Below are 15,147 nucleotides of genomic sequence, written 5' to 3' on the forward strand. Positions count from 1 at the left end.
GCATATGAAGGGGTGTGCATGTGTGTCTCTGCGTGTGCATGTGTGCATGAGTGTGTGTGCATGAGTGTGTGCATGAGTGTGTGTGTGCGTGCGTGCGTGCGTGTGCGTGCGTGCGTGTGTGTGTACACTCCCACACAAGTCCCCCTTACTCCTGAGCACGGGAAATAACTCTGACTGTATGCGCCGGTAATCCTACCCCTTTTGTTTCAACAGATACATCTTCCCCTCGTCAGGTAAAGACAGACGCCTGTTAGCCGCTGGTAGGAAGACGTGTCAAACGGGCCTGAGGTTAAAGCTACCAGAGGGGGAGTGACGGAGAGAGAGAGGGGAGGAGAGGAGAGCACTGGTGCAGTTAGAGACCAGCATGTCGGACTAGCAAAATAAATACAGAGAAATTGAATGCGTAGGGCACGTACTTGTTTAGGCCTGTCGCCGTTTTACATCTTAAACCTCCTCACCTACTCAGGACTCTCCCACCGTAGTTGCGCCTTGCTTTTTCCGTTAATGTCATTTCCCCCTCGCGTATACATAACCCCTCGTATATATATATATACACGCCCCTTCTTTGTGTGTCTTCCACACACTGCTATCCCCCTCAAAGGCTGTCCCTCTGGTACAACACCCAGACCCCCACCCGTCCCCTAACCCATCCCAGTCCCGCCCCACTCCATAGCTCAGACGACGTCTTAATTCCAGAGATGGCACGCATCCAACCCACTGAAGAGAGGGAGGCGACTACGCTTCACCCCCTCCTCAGCAGGTGGTTCACCCCCTCATCAGCAGGCGGTTCACCCCCTCATCAGCAGGTGGTTCACCCCCTCATCAGCAGGTGGTTCACCCCCTCATCAGCAGGTGGTTCACCCCCTCCTCAGCAGGTGGTTCACCCCCTCATCAGCAGGTGGTTCACCCCCTCATCAGCAGGTGGTTCACCCCCTCCTCAGCAGGCGGTTCACCCCCTCATCAGCAGGCGGTTCACCCCCTCATCAGCAGGTGGTTCACCCCCTCCTCAGCAGGCGGCCAGAGGGGGGAGGGGGGCGGGGGGGTCAATAAATGCACTGTACGTTCACCCTATGCCTTTGAACGGGGGTATTTAGCGCAGCGGGGGGGGGGAGTTATGAAGTTACAAAGCTACACCAGCGGGCTGCCCTATACATGTTTACTGTGGATGGGGGGGAGAGGCGGGGGGGGGGGGGGGGGGGGGGGGGGGGGGGTGGTCTGGTCTCCCTTCCACTCCCTGTTCCACCTCGCGAGCCCGCTCCCGGTGGGTCGACGGCGGAGACGCTCGCTCTATTTTTAAACACACAGGTGGTGGATTCATTTTGACATCATCATCAACGGCAGGAACGTTTTTACGAGATGTCTGATTCGGAGCTGTCGAGCCTCACTGGGAACTGATGAAGACAGAAGCAGACCAAGGGGGTTAGCGTGTGACAGCTCTCTGTCACCGTGCCGGCGTGCATAAGGAGGTGGCTGTTCCAGTTGTGCTGTGAAACAACTTCACTTAACAACGTAACTAACCGTGCAACAACACCAACATTCTGCGACAGAGCTGTCTAGTGGTGCTCTCTCTTAGAGACTTGTTAGTGGTGTGTTAGTGCGTGCCTCCGTTTGTGTATGTGCATTCATGCGTCTGTGTGCATGATCATGCATTACTGTGCATGGCTGCAGCATTGTTTTGACGACTACCACCACTACATAGAACATAGAGAGAGAGAGAGAGAGAGGGAGAGAGAGAGAGAGAGAGATATAGAGACAGAGAGGGAGAGAGAGAGAGAGAGAGAGAGAGAGAGAGAGATAGAGACAGAGAGGGAGAGAGAGAGACATGAATAGAGAGAGATGACGAGAGAGGGATGACCAGAGAGAGAGGGATGACCAGAGAGAGAGAGAGAGATGACTATACAGCGATGACTAGAGAGAGAGAAAGAGAGGAAGATTACTAGAGAGAGATAGAGAGAGAGAGATGACTAGAGAGAGAGATGGCTCGAGAAAGAGAGAGAGAGATGACTAGAGAGAGATTACAAGAGAGCTGACGAGAGGGAGAGAGACAGCGAGAGGGAGAGAGAGAAAGAGCATCTCTGTCCTCTGATTAGATTGTGGTCTGGTCACCGTTCACTGGATACGTCTCTCTGTCACACATGTTGATTATTCATTAATTGTCAGCCTGCTTTCTTCACGAGCAACAGCGTACAGCGGGCGCAGGGGGGGGTGGGCTGTAAGAGAGGGCCTGGTGTCCCAGCGGGGCAGGGGGTGGGGGGGGTGAATGGCAGCAGTCTCCCAGAGAAAGCCCCTCTTTGGAAACGTGGACAGTGCCTAATTGGATGAGGATTTCATTGGTGGCTGCTTGAGAACTGCTCTTACGCAACGGGCAAGATAAACGAGCCAGGGCCTTTTGATTGGCTGCCGTGGCGCTTGATCAACAGTTGACCACCACGGGTGGTAGAGGGAGGGGGGGGGGGGGTGGGGGGGGCTTTGTTTAGAGGGATGGGCCTCCGATCTCATAGGACAATACTGGTCTGGTGATAAAACCATCATACCCCTCTCTCCTGGCTACACTAAACAGAGCCAATATGAATTGTCAATGTCAAAACCACATTGTTGTGCCCATTCTTCCTACTTTGGGCTGATAAACCATGATATACCAGTGTCACTTCTTTGGTTGTGGTTTTGAATTTGATTGAATGGGAATTGGCAAATATGTGTGTTTTACTTTGGGTTTCTGTTGGTGTACTGCTTAGTTCTAAATCTCTTTTGGAGATAAGATAAAGAAGAGTTATGAATGTATAAAAAAAAGAAGCCCTTGCACGATGTGAGACAATGCTGAAACTCCGGAGCAGAATAAAAGGCCTGTGTTGTTCTGACATTTCTCTCGCCCGGCCAAACATTTCTGCAGAGAACAGAAAGGCCCCTCTTTCTTCTCTGTTTGTGTACATCCACCAGAGCCTACTCGCCACGCTATGGTTCGATCTGACATCGCTGAACCCAGCAGGAGCGGGGAAAGACCGACACGAAGAGACAGAACTTAGGATCGCAATTGAGATTGAGGGAATGAGAAGGAGACAGGGAGAGAGACAGATGGGGAGAGCACGGGGCAGGTGGAGAGACCGGATCAAGACGTGATATGAGGGACATGTTTTTCATGTTTTTCTTGGGGGGAGGGGGGCCTTCGTATTCGTATTCAGGGCAGGGTTCTACTCCAGAGTGTTGCCCTTTTCCCAAATTTAAATTCTAGACTTTTCCTGAACATTTCTTTCCAAACTGATTGTTTTTCTTTACTTGATAGATTTGGAAGAGAACAGTGCGTTTTTGTTGCAATGATCTTGAATGAATGGATGAATGAATAGAGCATTCACAAGCTTGTCTTGGGAGTACCAAGAAAAAGCCACGGTCATGTTCACTTTTAATTAATTCAATTTCAAATCCAGTTTCTTCTGGACTTAATTCTTAATTCATTCAATGGCTCTATTCGGTAGCCTTCCTCATCGAGTTTGCCCGAGATAACGAGGTGAGCCCTCTCGTCGTCTCTGCCTTTTCAGCCAGTTCATCTGCAGAGGATACGAGTCCATCCACGTTCACCTGTGTTTGTCTCTTTGCTCTTATTTCATTTGACGACCTGCTCCAAGTGGGCCTATCTCTTCTCTCCTATCTGCAACACTACTTTATCCCTTTTCTGCTATACAATATGAATATCATCTGAACCTGAAGCCTGTCCATGAGAGAGCAGGGGGAGAAGTTCTACCAAATCCCACAGCCTTCGTCACTCTCGTTTCTCTCAATCACGTACATCCCTAAACGTTACTTTTGTATGGTTTCAAGAAATGCAATAATTACACCGTGCAGCCCTTAAATTGAATAAGAACGGTGGCCCGGGTATCACAACAAACAAGACAATGTTCTGGTTTGGATAATATGGCAAACATCGGTTTCTTCTTTTTTCTTATCAATTCATTTGATATTTTTTGGCGTATTGTCAACTTCTTGACATTTTTATTACATGAGCATACAACCAGACTTTTGGAACGCCCATACTTTATAGGTCTGGAAAACAGTGTTTCATAACTTTCATACCGCCTATTATGTACCCAGACACACCCACCGCCCCAGCCGTTGAGCTTCCTGCGTATCTAAGGCAACGGTCCTGCCTCTCGCGTGTCCGTTAAGGTTTTATTATCTTTTTTACATATTTTCATTTTTTTCCGCAGCCACACTTGGCCCAGTGCCAGACATTGAGAGGCTCAATCTGCCGTACAAACAAGCATTGCATCACACGCGGGTCACATGTACGAGGCGGTGGGAATTCGGGTCATTACACGCCTGTATTTACTAACACGGATCGGTGGGGAGGGGGGGGGGGGGTTTAATTTTTTTAAGGAGAGTAACACGGTTCTTAGAAGAGAAACCTCCAAAATGTGACGGCTCAACACAGTTCTTGTTCTTGCCTGTCTTCCCTTTTTGGCCAATGTTTCCAAGACGTGAACGTGGCCAGGTTGTTATGAATGATGGCTTTATAATACAGGACATAAAACCATGACAGATGGATCAGAGTACCTAAAGAAAATTTTTGCAGCTACCAAACAAAGTGAGTGGAAGTTGTTAACTACAGCGTCTACATTAACTGGCAGAAATATAAATTGCAATATCCGTGGTTTTGAGATGGTGCTCTGCAAAACATTTGATTTGAGTGCATTGATACTCTTTAGTTCGGCTTTAAATACACCTTAGTACAATCTAAATAGTTCAATAGGATTTTATATAATTTCTTTATCCACAGAAATAACATTCAATGACTAAGAGTGAACATGCATATACTCTGTTGACGTGTATTTAAAACAACATTCATGCGTTAAAAAAGCAATTTTCTCTCTTGAATGAAACAAGGAAAGAAACTAACTATTCCAGTGCCGTTGAAGCTGCTTTGTTTACCTTTCATCTGGGCCTAACTTCGCTTGAGCGTATAGACGATGTGAACCTTGTTCAGGCCAGGTGAGGAGTCAGCCGACACATGAATGCACAGTGCAGGCTATCAGCGGCAGGCGAGGGTTAACGCTGTCGGGTTTGGCCGACAGTGTAGGGGCCAAGCATTACCAGTGTGGAATGACTGCTGGCTGACGCAAGGCTCAAAGGAATGCTGTGTCCACGAGCAACACAGATGGCTGCTCCACTATCTCCACTATCACTACCAGCAGCTGGGACAACTTTGGCCCGGTGCGCACAACACCACCACCTACATGACCCCCTAGGTTAAAGCTTGAGCTAGCTTACACGTTCTAGAACCGAGCCGAGCAGCCAACAGGAAACACATCACGGCATCATGACGAAGGGGGAAGGAACGGCGATGCGAACTGCATGCCAATGCCGACCTAATGCATGTAGCGATTGCGATGCCCGGCGACGGGGATGATCTCTAACGGCGTGTCGACGATAGAGCGGGAGACGGACGCAGGCATCTCGACGGAACGGGGCGGGCGATCAGAGAATCGATCAGAGAATCTGCGTCACCGTCGATGACGGTGACGCACAGATTCTCTGATCGACGGCGTAGCGGGTCGGCGACTGAATCCTCAAGGCTCATTTATGCTTCCACGTCAATGCAGCGCAATGACCACGCAGACGCTCGACGCAGTCGTGAACCCGTTTCGGTTCTGTGTCAGGTTTTAGTGAGCGAACAAATCGCAGCCCATGCTACAAGTTTAGAATATTTGGAAAACGCCCGTCAGGCCCTTGTGGTGGACGCAAGGAGGGTCCGTAATGCATTGCCTCGACGTGGAAGCATCACTGAGCCTTTACGGTTCGTGCCACGCGTTTAAAGGGTAATTCCGGTGTAAAATGGATTTGGGATATGTTTTGTATGATAACGAGTTGAAACGTTCGTTTTGGAGCACAAAAACCGCATATACTCGATAAGTAGATTGGCGAACACAGAGCTTGCGTGTTGCTGACGGATGTCACAATCTCTGTGTTCGTCAATCTACCTGTCGAGTCTTACAAACAAAATGGTGTCGACGGGTGAGCTACTGACGGTATTGTGTGTATAATATGTCCTTTTTAATAAACAATCTGTACACTTACAAAGTTCTCAATGGCTCGTTTTATATGTTAAGACCCTTAATATACTACCAAAGAAGTGTCGGGCTACTTTTAGCCTTTTAAGTGGTTTAAAATAGCGATTTAATTTTTGCCATAACCGGTGCCCCCATCGTTCCAAGTTTATAGCGTTTTGATAGAATCGGCTAAAAACAGCCAACTGAAGAAAGCCTCTATATACGTTTTTTGTGCTCCAAAACGAACGTTTCAACTCGTTATCAAACAAAACATATCCCAAATCCATTTTACACAAGAATTACCCTTTAACACAGCAGCTTCTCTTCTGCTTTCTGTGCTGTTGTTGTTGGCAGCCCCGTGGTGCTGTAGGGCCCCTGTAGGGCCGCTATTGGGCCCCTGTCATGTCCCGTCCTGCCTGTTCACATTGAGCATGCACTTGACATAGCAAGGCGGTAGTTTGGGGTTGATGGCTCCCATCACGAGTGGTTGTGACCACGAAATGATACATGAGGATTATAATGGTGTGTGGGGTGAGGCTCGTTAGAGGGAGAGTGATTGATGACTGGAAAGTGTCTAACCCTTCCCCGGTGTCCTTGAGAGTTTGCTTCTTAGAAACATTTAATTGGTTATTTGAGGTGGATTTCATGCCGCTGATTCCATGCCAAAGAATTTAGGTATATTGCATTGATTACACAACGCACAGACACAACCTTGTAGTGTGACAAAGCAGCTATGCAGGAACACAACCATGTACTTGCACGTCCCAGACAAAAACGACATACTGAAATACGATGTTTCAGCCATCCTCTCAATACTTCAGAGGCCTAGATAGCAAATCGCAGCATTATTAAAGGAATTGGCACATTGCGTTTGGAAAATTATCCCAAAATCACAAGAAAAACACACAAAAATGCAGTATTAAGAAGCCAAAGTCAAAGTATCTACTCTGTAATATATACCGTTGTACTTCGAGCCGCTATACAGAGGTTGAGTGATCCCACTAAAAAGCAGAGCAACTGTCAACATAACTCACAGGAGGCAGCCCAGGGGACTGTTTCAAAGTGTACATCAGGGTCGATGGAGCCGGCTATTGCATCACTCTACAGAAACATTTGTGTTTCAGGATGATTGTTACATAATATTAGTCTGATATCAAGCATGAGCTTGCCTGTCTGGTTCCCAGGCTAACCAAACATTGGCCTAATATTGATATTTTGTACTTCTTCACTACAATACAAATGGTAAATCGAAACATTAATACAGAATGACATTATGTTTTGAAGCCAGTGAACCATATAGGCCCAAGAAAGACATCAATAGGCCTTAAATATAAATACTGATTCTGTCATTTGTCACAGTGCTAAGTACAGCGTAATACCTGCAGCATGACTTCGTAGGCCAAACAAGTAGGCCTGGGAAAACGCCTCTCCCTCACTCTGTCCTGCACTCTCTCCTTCTCTCTCCCTCCCCTTTTCTGTCCCCACCCCCAAAGCAAACGCTGCCAGAGGGATAAGACGAGGCGAGACCAGTGAAACTCACAGATTGGGGGGGGGGGGGGGGGGGGGGTGCAGCACAGAGCATGGAAACGTGTCTTATAATGATATTATCACGCACAACAAAAGTTCAGTCCAGTAAAGGGTAGTTGTAAAACACGGTCACACTGTGCATGCGGTTGGGGGGTGCAGGGCGTTAGTCAAGTGCGACTTGAATAAAAACGCTATATAAGGAAAGGTGCGTAGAAAGAAAAACACGATGGGCTTATCAGAATACACACACACACACACACGCGGGACAAGCTGGGTCCATCGCGGAAGCCGTGCAGTACAAGTGTCCCGTTAGGGTCCAAAAAGCAACATCAAACCTCAAAACTTGTTCTCACTTCCACTATAATGCTCCCCGTGTGCGCTGACAGAGAAGACTCGCGGGGTTGAACCCCCAACAGGCGCTGTTGCGCGCAGTGCGCACACACACGTGTTCGCCCGTGGAACAGCGCGTTGTCATCACAACACCACATTCACGCGCAGTGAACGGGTGAATGTGATGTTGTGTGCGAGGTCGATGACTACACTACACTCGAATAAACCCCACCTTACTTTGGACCACGTTAAACAGTAATAATCACGTTACAAAGCCCACTCACCTTCCACGCAGGGTCAGTGATCGCGGTACATGGAGAGAGGCGTGGTGGTTGGGCGGGGGGAACCTAAAGATAGGACTGAATGAGCGCTGCACGTCGCCGGTCGTCCTGTGTCCCGTCCCTCAGGCCACGGTGGTGCACGGTCCCCGAGTGGAGAGCAGGCGGAAGACGAAGTAGTGGTGAAGACCTCAGACGGCTCATCTCATCCACCGGGGAGGACACACACTAACACACACACACACACACACACGCACCACACAACCAACACGCAGCAGGCAGCTCCTCCCCCTCATGCCATGTAGCCACGCCCTCGTGTAGAGACCCCCCGCAGCCCGCCCCACTGCCGACTCCCTCCTCTCCCACAACACACACATCAACACACCACCCACCCGAGAGTCCTCCTCATCCTCCTTCCCCCCCCCGGCGCTTCCTCCCCTCTCTTATGTCCAAAACATGCCGTGGAAACGTGGTGGTTTGGGGTAAACAGTAAGATTGAGACAAACAAATCAGTTTTATTATATTTAACTCAATATAAAAAACTTTTACCTTATACCTTATAGCCCCCCCCTTTCAGATATATCACATATTGTAGAATAACCTTTGTTATATATATATTGTTTGATATAAATAATCATAATAATAATGATGATAGAGTAATAGACTAGTAGTAGTAGTAACAGTAGTGTTGTTAAATATTGTTGAAAAAATGTGAGTGTGCTTCATTAACATTATGCATTGTGTTGTTGACGATTGGACACACGTGGGATGACCTTATGCGCCGTCCAAAATACATAACACTGATTGCGTCATTGGGGTCAAAACGCGACCGTGCAGAGTTATAACACGAGCAGCACGAGACTGCCATAGCCGCCAGCCACTCCACTGTTGACATGCCTCAGGGGCACATTGACGCTGTGGATGTTTTGTTTATTTTGGTTTAATAAGTAGAAGATCGTGAATAGGTTTCAATTGTTGTTGTTTCTATCAATGCATTTGTTTCCACATCATTCTGTGTCAGAATATTTTGTCAGCCATTTTTTGTAATCGGGCAGACAAAGATTTCCAATTCCAATTGCCTGCTCATAAATAAATATCTATAATTTACTTACTATTATTAATACTTCTGCTACTGTTACTACCAGAGATGGGACAAAGTCACTGTTTGGCAAGTCCCAAGTAAGTCCCAGTCTTAGCAGTCAAGTCCGAGTCGAGTCCCAAGTCAAGACAGGGGCAAGTCGAGCCAAAGTCAAAGTCACACCAAAGCCAAGTTGAGTCCAAGTCCCAAACTTTTTCAAGTCTTGAAAAAGTCACCTTTTATTTTTACTTAATGTCATAATTAGGCTTTTGATCATAATTTCAACAAATCACTCTAATGTACAGTCATTTCTTATCAATACAGTTATAATATGTTCATTGTTTCTGTCTTCAAATGTGTTATGATATGCGCATGCGCCGCAATCGTATGTTGTTAAAAGTAGCTCAATAGGGCGGGAAAACCGCCCAATCTGGCAACACTGCCTGAACGTCCTCAAAATGTAGGCCAATAGGTCGGTAAAAAACGCCCAATCCGGCAACACTGCTGAACGTCCTCACCTCCAGCGTCAACGTAAATCAATGAGACCAACTGAAACAAAGCCGATATGAAACTTCTACCGATACTACTACTTCTACCGATACTACTACTTCTAACTATACTACTACTACTGCTACTACTAGTAATAGGCCTACTACTACTAATTAAACTACCTCTAGGCCTACTACTACTACTTCTACTACTACTACTACTACTACTACTACTACTACTACTTCTGCTACTACTACTACTTCTACTTGACAATTTCTCCAGCTTATGCAGAGCATTTGCATTTCTGTGGAGGTTTAATATATCACTTTTCCCCGGTCTGTCACTGAGCAGCAGCTTTTCCTGTCGTCTCAGTTAGCGCAGATGTCTTAAGAAGCTTTCTGGCGCACAGTGACACCAAGAACCCACAACGTTCATTAAGGCTTCTGAAAAATATCACAGATTTCGAAAATTAACCCTTCGTTGGTACCTTGGTTACCGCGTTCCCAGGCGTATGTGCATATTTTGGTGAGAGTGAGGACTGGACTTTGAGAGCATGCTTCGACTATACTGGGGGTAAACTTCTGTACTCCACCTGGACAGAAACCAGAATGTGTGAACGGGCGGAGTTACGCAGTGTTTCCGGTTTTTGCTGCAGAGATTTTCTTTCGTGGAGAAATTAATTCGCGAGTGCAAGATGGAGGTTTCAGAAGACGATTTTAATCCTGACGTTTTAATCACCAGTCCTTTTGCAAATCTTAGGTTAATGATCAGCCATTACTCTTTTGTCTTTTGTGGTACTGCCAGTCAGTTTGTTTCCAGTAGTGATCCATTATGTATCAGGAAGCTACAGAACCCCCCTAACCCCAGCATCAATATTTGGCAAAACTAATTGAAATGAAAGAAAGTGAAACACCGAGATTTGAGCTTGTCTGCCATCAGACTTTAGGAACTAATTTAGTCTGATTTGTGAGATAAGGCTTTGTAGAGATCAGTTTGAGTAACATGGGTTTAGTCAGGTGAAAGAAGAGGAGACTTTTGATTAAGGGATATCCGTTTCAGTTACATGTTTCAGATATTGCTTTGCTTTCCCCAAAAAACATTTATGCACTTGGTCGGAAATTGCAGTACGGTACACCGGAAAAGTGTAACAATTCCTAACCTTCTCTCAGCCTGATTGTATAGCTCTTAACAAATATAGTTGCTCTATAGGCCTCCTCACAGAGGTTTAATGGTCGAGTCTTAACAGGTGTAGCTAATCCCGTCTTAGTATGGGTCTGCAGGCAGTGCCCACCTATAATGACACCGTGAATAACCAGTTGGGTGGAGGAGACTCGTGGTGGTTGTGAAGGGAGCCAGTCTCCTCCACCTATGGAGGGAGGTGTCTCAGTTAGCGCTGCAGTCAAAGTAAAAGCGCACTTGAACGACCCTTCCAGACGGATAGCAGTGGGTGGGGTCAGGACACAACACCACGGTGACCCTGCAGAAGAGAGAGCCTGTGCCATTTTCCATACTGGCTGTTAGATATAGCAGTTCAGCAGGCCCTTCTAACACGCCGTTGATAACACCCTAGGAGTTGATAGGTCAAGAAGTCATCCATTGCGCTGGGGCCTGTGTGTGTATCTGTAGGTGTGGGTGTGTGTAGTTGTGTGTATGTGTGCGTGTGTGTGTCTGGATAAGAGCAAAAAAGAAACGTCACTTTTGACCTTAAAACCTACCCCTTTGCCCCCTTCACCCCTGACGCATAGAAAATGACACACACCAACTCACACCCAAATGCGCACACATGCATTCACGGACGTACACACACCCACACACACAGGATGCATCACACACACAGGCTGTTTCGCAGGCGCCTGACAGAATGCCTTCTTCTTGTAGCCTAGGTGACACCACCATCATCATCTCCTCATCCTCGTCACTGTGCGAGGAAACACAATCCTTCCTTCACAGAAGACATGGATCTGAAACACAACTTTCCTTTCGTTGTTTCTCAACCTCAGCGGATTAGAGGCGGAGTGCTACTGTGTGGTATCTCTGGTGAGGCGGACACATTCTGCCCTGGAACGCAACAAAAAAACAACAATGTCATTTTAGAGCTATATCTTGCGTTTTTTCGTTTTGTATTATTTCCTATTTGTTTTGACCAATCATGTTGCCGGAGGTGGGAATCTGTAAGCACGTAATTGGAAAACGCAAACTCTGCCGTCAATGATAAACTGTAAAAAAGTGTCAGTAAATGTTGACTGAGGGAGTTTTTTCTTGCCCTCTGGGGAGCTAAGGTCAGGGGGTTGTCATAAATGTATGGCCTGTTAAGCCCTTTGAGGCTGTACCTTTGATAAGGGCTATACAAATACAAGTACATTGAATTCAATTTAACTGAATTGGCCACAGTAGAAATCCCATTCTGAAAGCTTCTTCCGCTCGCTCGAATGAGTTTTCTTCGGCACAAATCTCCGCTAAGAAAACATGAAACAAGGTATAAATTTGCCCCTTGAGGTTTCTGGTTTCCGGCCCAGGCTCTTTGCCGTCACAACCTACAAGTTCTGCTATATCACAGGACTGCTGGATCCATCTTAGTACTAACCGGATGATCAGACCTTGTGTACATTATTCATATTTTATAGTTGTTTATTATGAATATGATAATAATGTCGTAATTTGAAGTCTTCCAATGTTGATTGAGCATGTTGACGAACTGTCTCGATAGAAATGAGAGGGAATAGATGGAAATGAAAAACGAAAACAGTCGGGGATTGGTAGAGGCGTCACCAGAGCCAGCGCTGAAGACATATTTGAGCTGTTCTGTGGCATGGCGTTCTGGTAACTCTGGATTTAGATGTTCTTTTGGCTACCAATATGGTTACAATGGTTTGGAACCCGTACAAAGACTCGAGATGCACTTTACATAACACACACCCACGGCAACACGTAAACACACATACACACAGAACCCTTCCATGTGCGCCCATGTCCTCCAGTGAAGTAAAAAACAGATTAGGACTTCAGGAGCCACAAGCAAAGACACAACGTACAACCGTCATTTTTTTGTACACAGCTGTGCAGTTTACAAACGCACTCCAGAAGATTCCACAAGACTGGCTCGTGTAAATAATATTAAAGTCGATCACATCATGGCAAAACTCCTTATTAAACGCCAATAAATTAATTTAGACAACATTTAAGTAATCCCGAAACGCAATTCACTCCATAATTTGAGTGCACGCATCTGTACTAAAACCCTACATGTTTTCCATAACACTAGAGAGTTTGTGAACTGGAAATCCTGTGTGAAAATCTTATCAAGCAACCTATGTTGGCATTTACGCTATCCAAGTACTGCTTGCATCATAGAGCATTCAAGATAATCTGTTGGTGAGTGTGTGTGTGTGTGTGTGTGTGTGTGTGTGTGTGTGTGAGCATGGACTCTAGGCCAGTTTCAGGCTCTGTGGGAGTCATTATGTTTGATGACCACATGGTGGTGAGTCAGGGTCAAACACGCTGCTCGGAATAGTAGCCCATCTGTGATGTGGCAATACACACACACACAAGGTTAGGACAAACACACACACACACACACACACACACACACACACAGTTCGGGCACAGACACACACACACATAAAGTAAGGTTACCAAATATTGTAGCCAGGAGTCAACAACAAACCTCAATGATATAGATGCCACAACTCAGGGGACTTAGGAGTTTAAAAGGCTGTGTTTATGCCAATTAAACATATTTACTCAGGTATTTGAAATGATTCATTTTCTTAAGCTTAAGAATCCACCTCAAAGAACTGTTAAACTGTGGGGAAATTGGGGAAACAATGTGAATTTGGTTTGTTGACATGCATCGGCAATGACCCCTAGTATGTCTAATTGATTAGTATCAACACATATTCATAGTATCAATATTTTTGGGGAGAATTATATCTAGTATAGCTGTTTTTCATTGTCAAGTTTTGCATCGCGTGGGTATAACGATTACCTAGTTCAATCGAATTAGTTCCCTGATTACCTAGTTCAATCGAATTAGTCCCCTGAATATTTATAGACATTCATAACTATTTATGCAGCTGAACAGTGCTGCATAATACAGCAAGGTCAGGAAAAGATTTCATTAAATTAAAATTTTTTGTTGATTACAAAACGTTTTTATTGAATTATAATTACCATAGACAAAAATAAAAGCTGTGCCAATTTTTGTTTTACCAGGAAAAATTGTCAGCCTAAATCCAAAGACTATCATTCAGTCAAAGAACCACTTGAACCTCTCTCTCTCTGTACTTTACAAAATATACAAGGCTATGATTAGGCTGCAGCATCAGTAGCATGTAAATAGATGACAGAAGGAAAGAAAATATAATCAAAACATCTTCAAATAAAAGTTAATGTATTTCTTATTCTAAACTGAAAATAAATTACACTTTTTAAACATAGAGGTATAATTGAATGGACTGCAAGCAAGTGTTAAATATTTGACCACAATGAGTGGCAGATAATACTTACAGACCTGAATATAGGTCCTGCAAGATTTGTCCCTCAAATGTTAAATTGTTCCTCAAAATTCATCAAAGTCAACATAATATATTTTTTTGAAATATATGCGATTCATTCAACAAAATAAGTTGACATATCAATCGTGTGGTGACATTGACTGACGCCATTGCCTCAAGCAAGTTCATTGCAGAGAAAGACTTCCTAACTTCTGTATAGGTGATTCCTAAGAGAAGGAATTCATAATCTTGCTCTTGTCATCAATCAAAAAAACGTTTTCTACAGGCAAAAAATACAACTGAAAAAACGTCAACATCAGCAGTGAACAGAGGAACAGAACAAGCTAGGAGGCCCACGTATGTCACCAGCAGGGGAAAAGAGGTGCTTTGAACTTGGCTGAAACTACTTGGCAATATGGGCAATATGCGCACGCGAACGCGCGCACACACACACACACACACACACACACACACACACACACACACACACACACACACACACACACATTGCCGAAATATATAAACATTATATATGAAATATTATATATATACATCTATATATAAATATTAAATACATACATATATAAATATTAAATATTATATATATAGTACGTATATATATAAATATTTAATATGATATATAATCAATTTTTACTTATTGTGCTGCTTAAGTTATATTTGTAGCAAACATTAACACATAACCCTGCCTTCCAACAGAATAAGGCATCCACAGCTTCTAGAAAGGCATACGTGGTCAAATAGTACTAAAATCTCAAACTGAAAATATAATGCATTTTTTTCTGTCCAGAAAAAAAGAAATCTGTAAAAAATGTGACGTATATATTTAGAAATATATTATGGCACAAGCTCTGTAAATCATACCGGCATCAGTTGCAACAATCGTTTTGAAATCA

General features: G+C 45.0%; 1 protein-coding gene across 3 annotated transcripts in view; it reads right to left on the reverse strand.

The window, feature by feature from the left end:
• LOC307072835 (growth factor receptor-bound protein 10-like) overlaps positions 1–8,355 on the reverse strand; it is a 69,695-nt gene extending 61,340 nt beyond the window's left edge. For all 3 annotated transcript variants that reach the window (XM_079732349.1, XM_079732348.1, XM_079732347.1), the window contains exon 1: positions 8,180–8,355. The gene's annotated coding sequence lies outside the window, so the exon portion shown is untranslated. The remainder of the gene's footprint in view (positions 1–8,179) is intronic.
• Positions 8,356–15,147: the final 6,792 nt, after the last annotated feature.

The sequence above is a fragment of the Pollachius pollachius genome (genome assembly GCF_949987615.1).
Source record: "Pollachius pollachius genome assembly, chromosome: 1".
Lineage (NCBI taxonomy): Eukaryota > Metazoa > Chordata > Actinopteri > Gadiformes > Gadidae > Pollachius > Pollachius pollachius.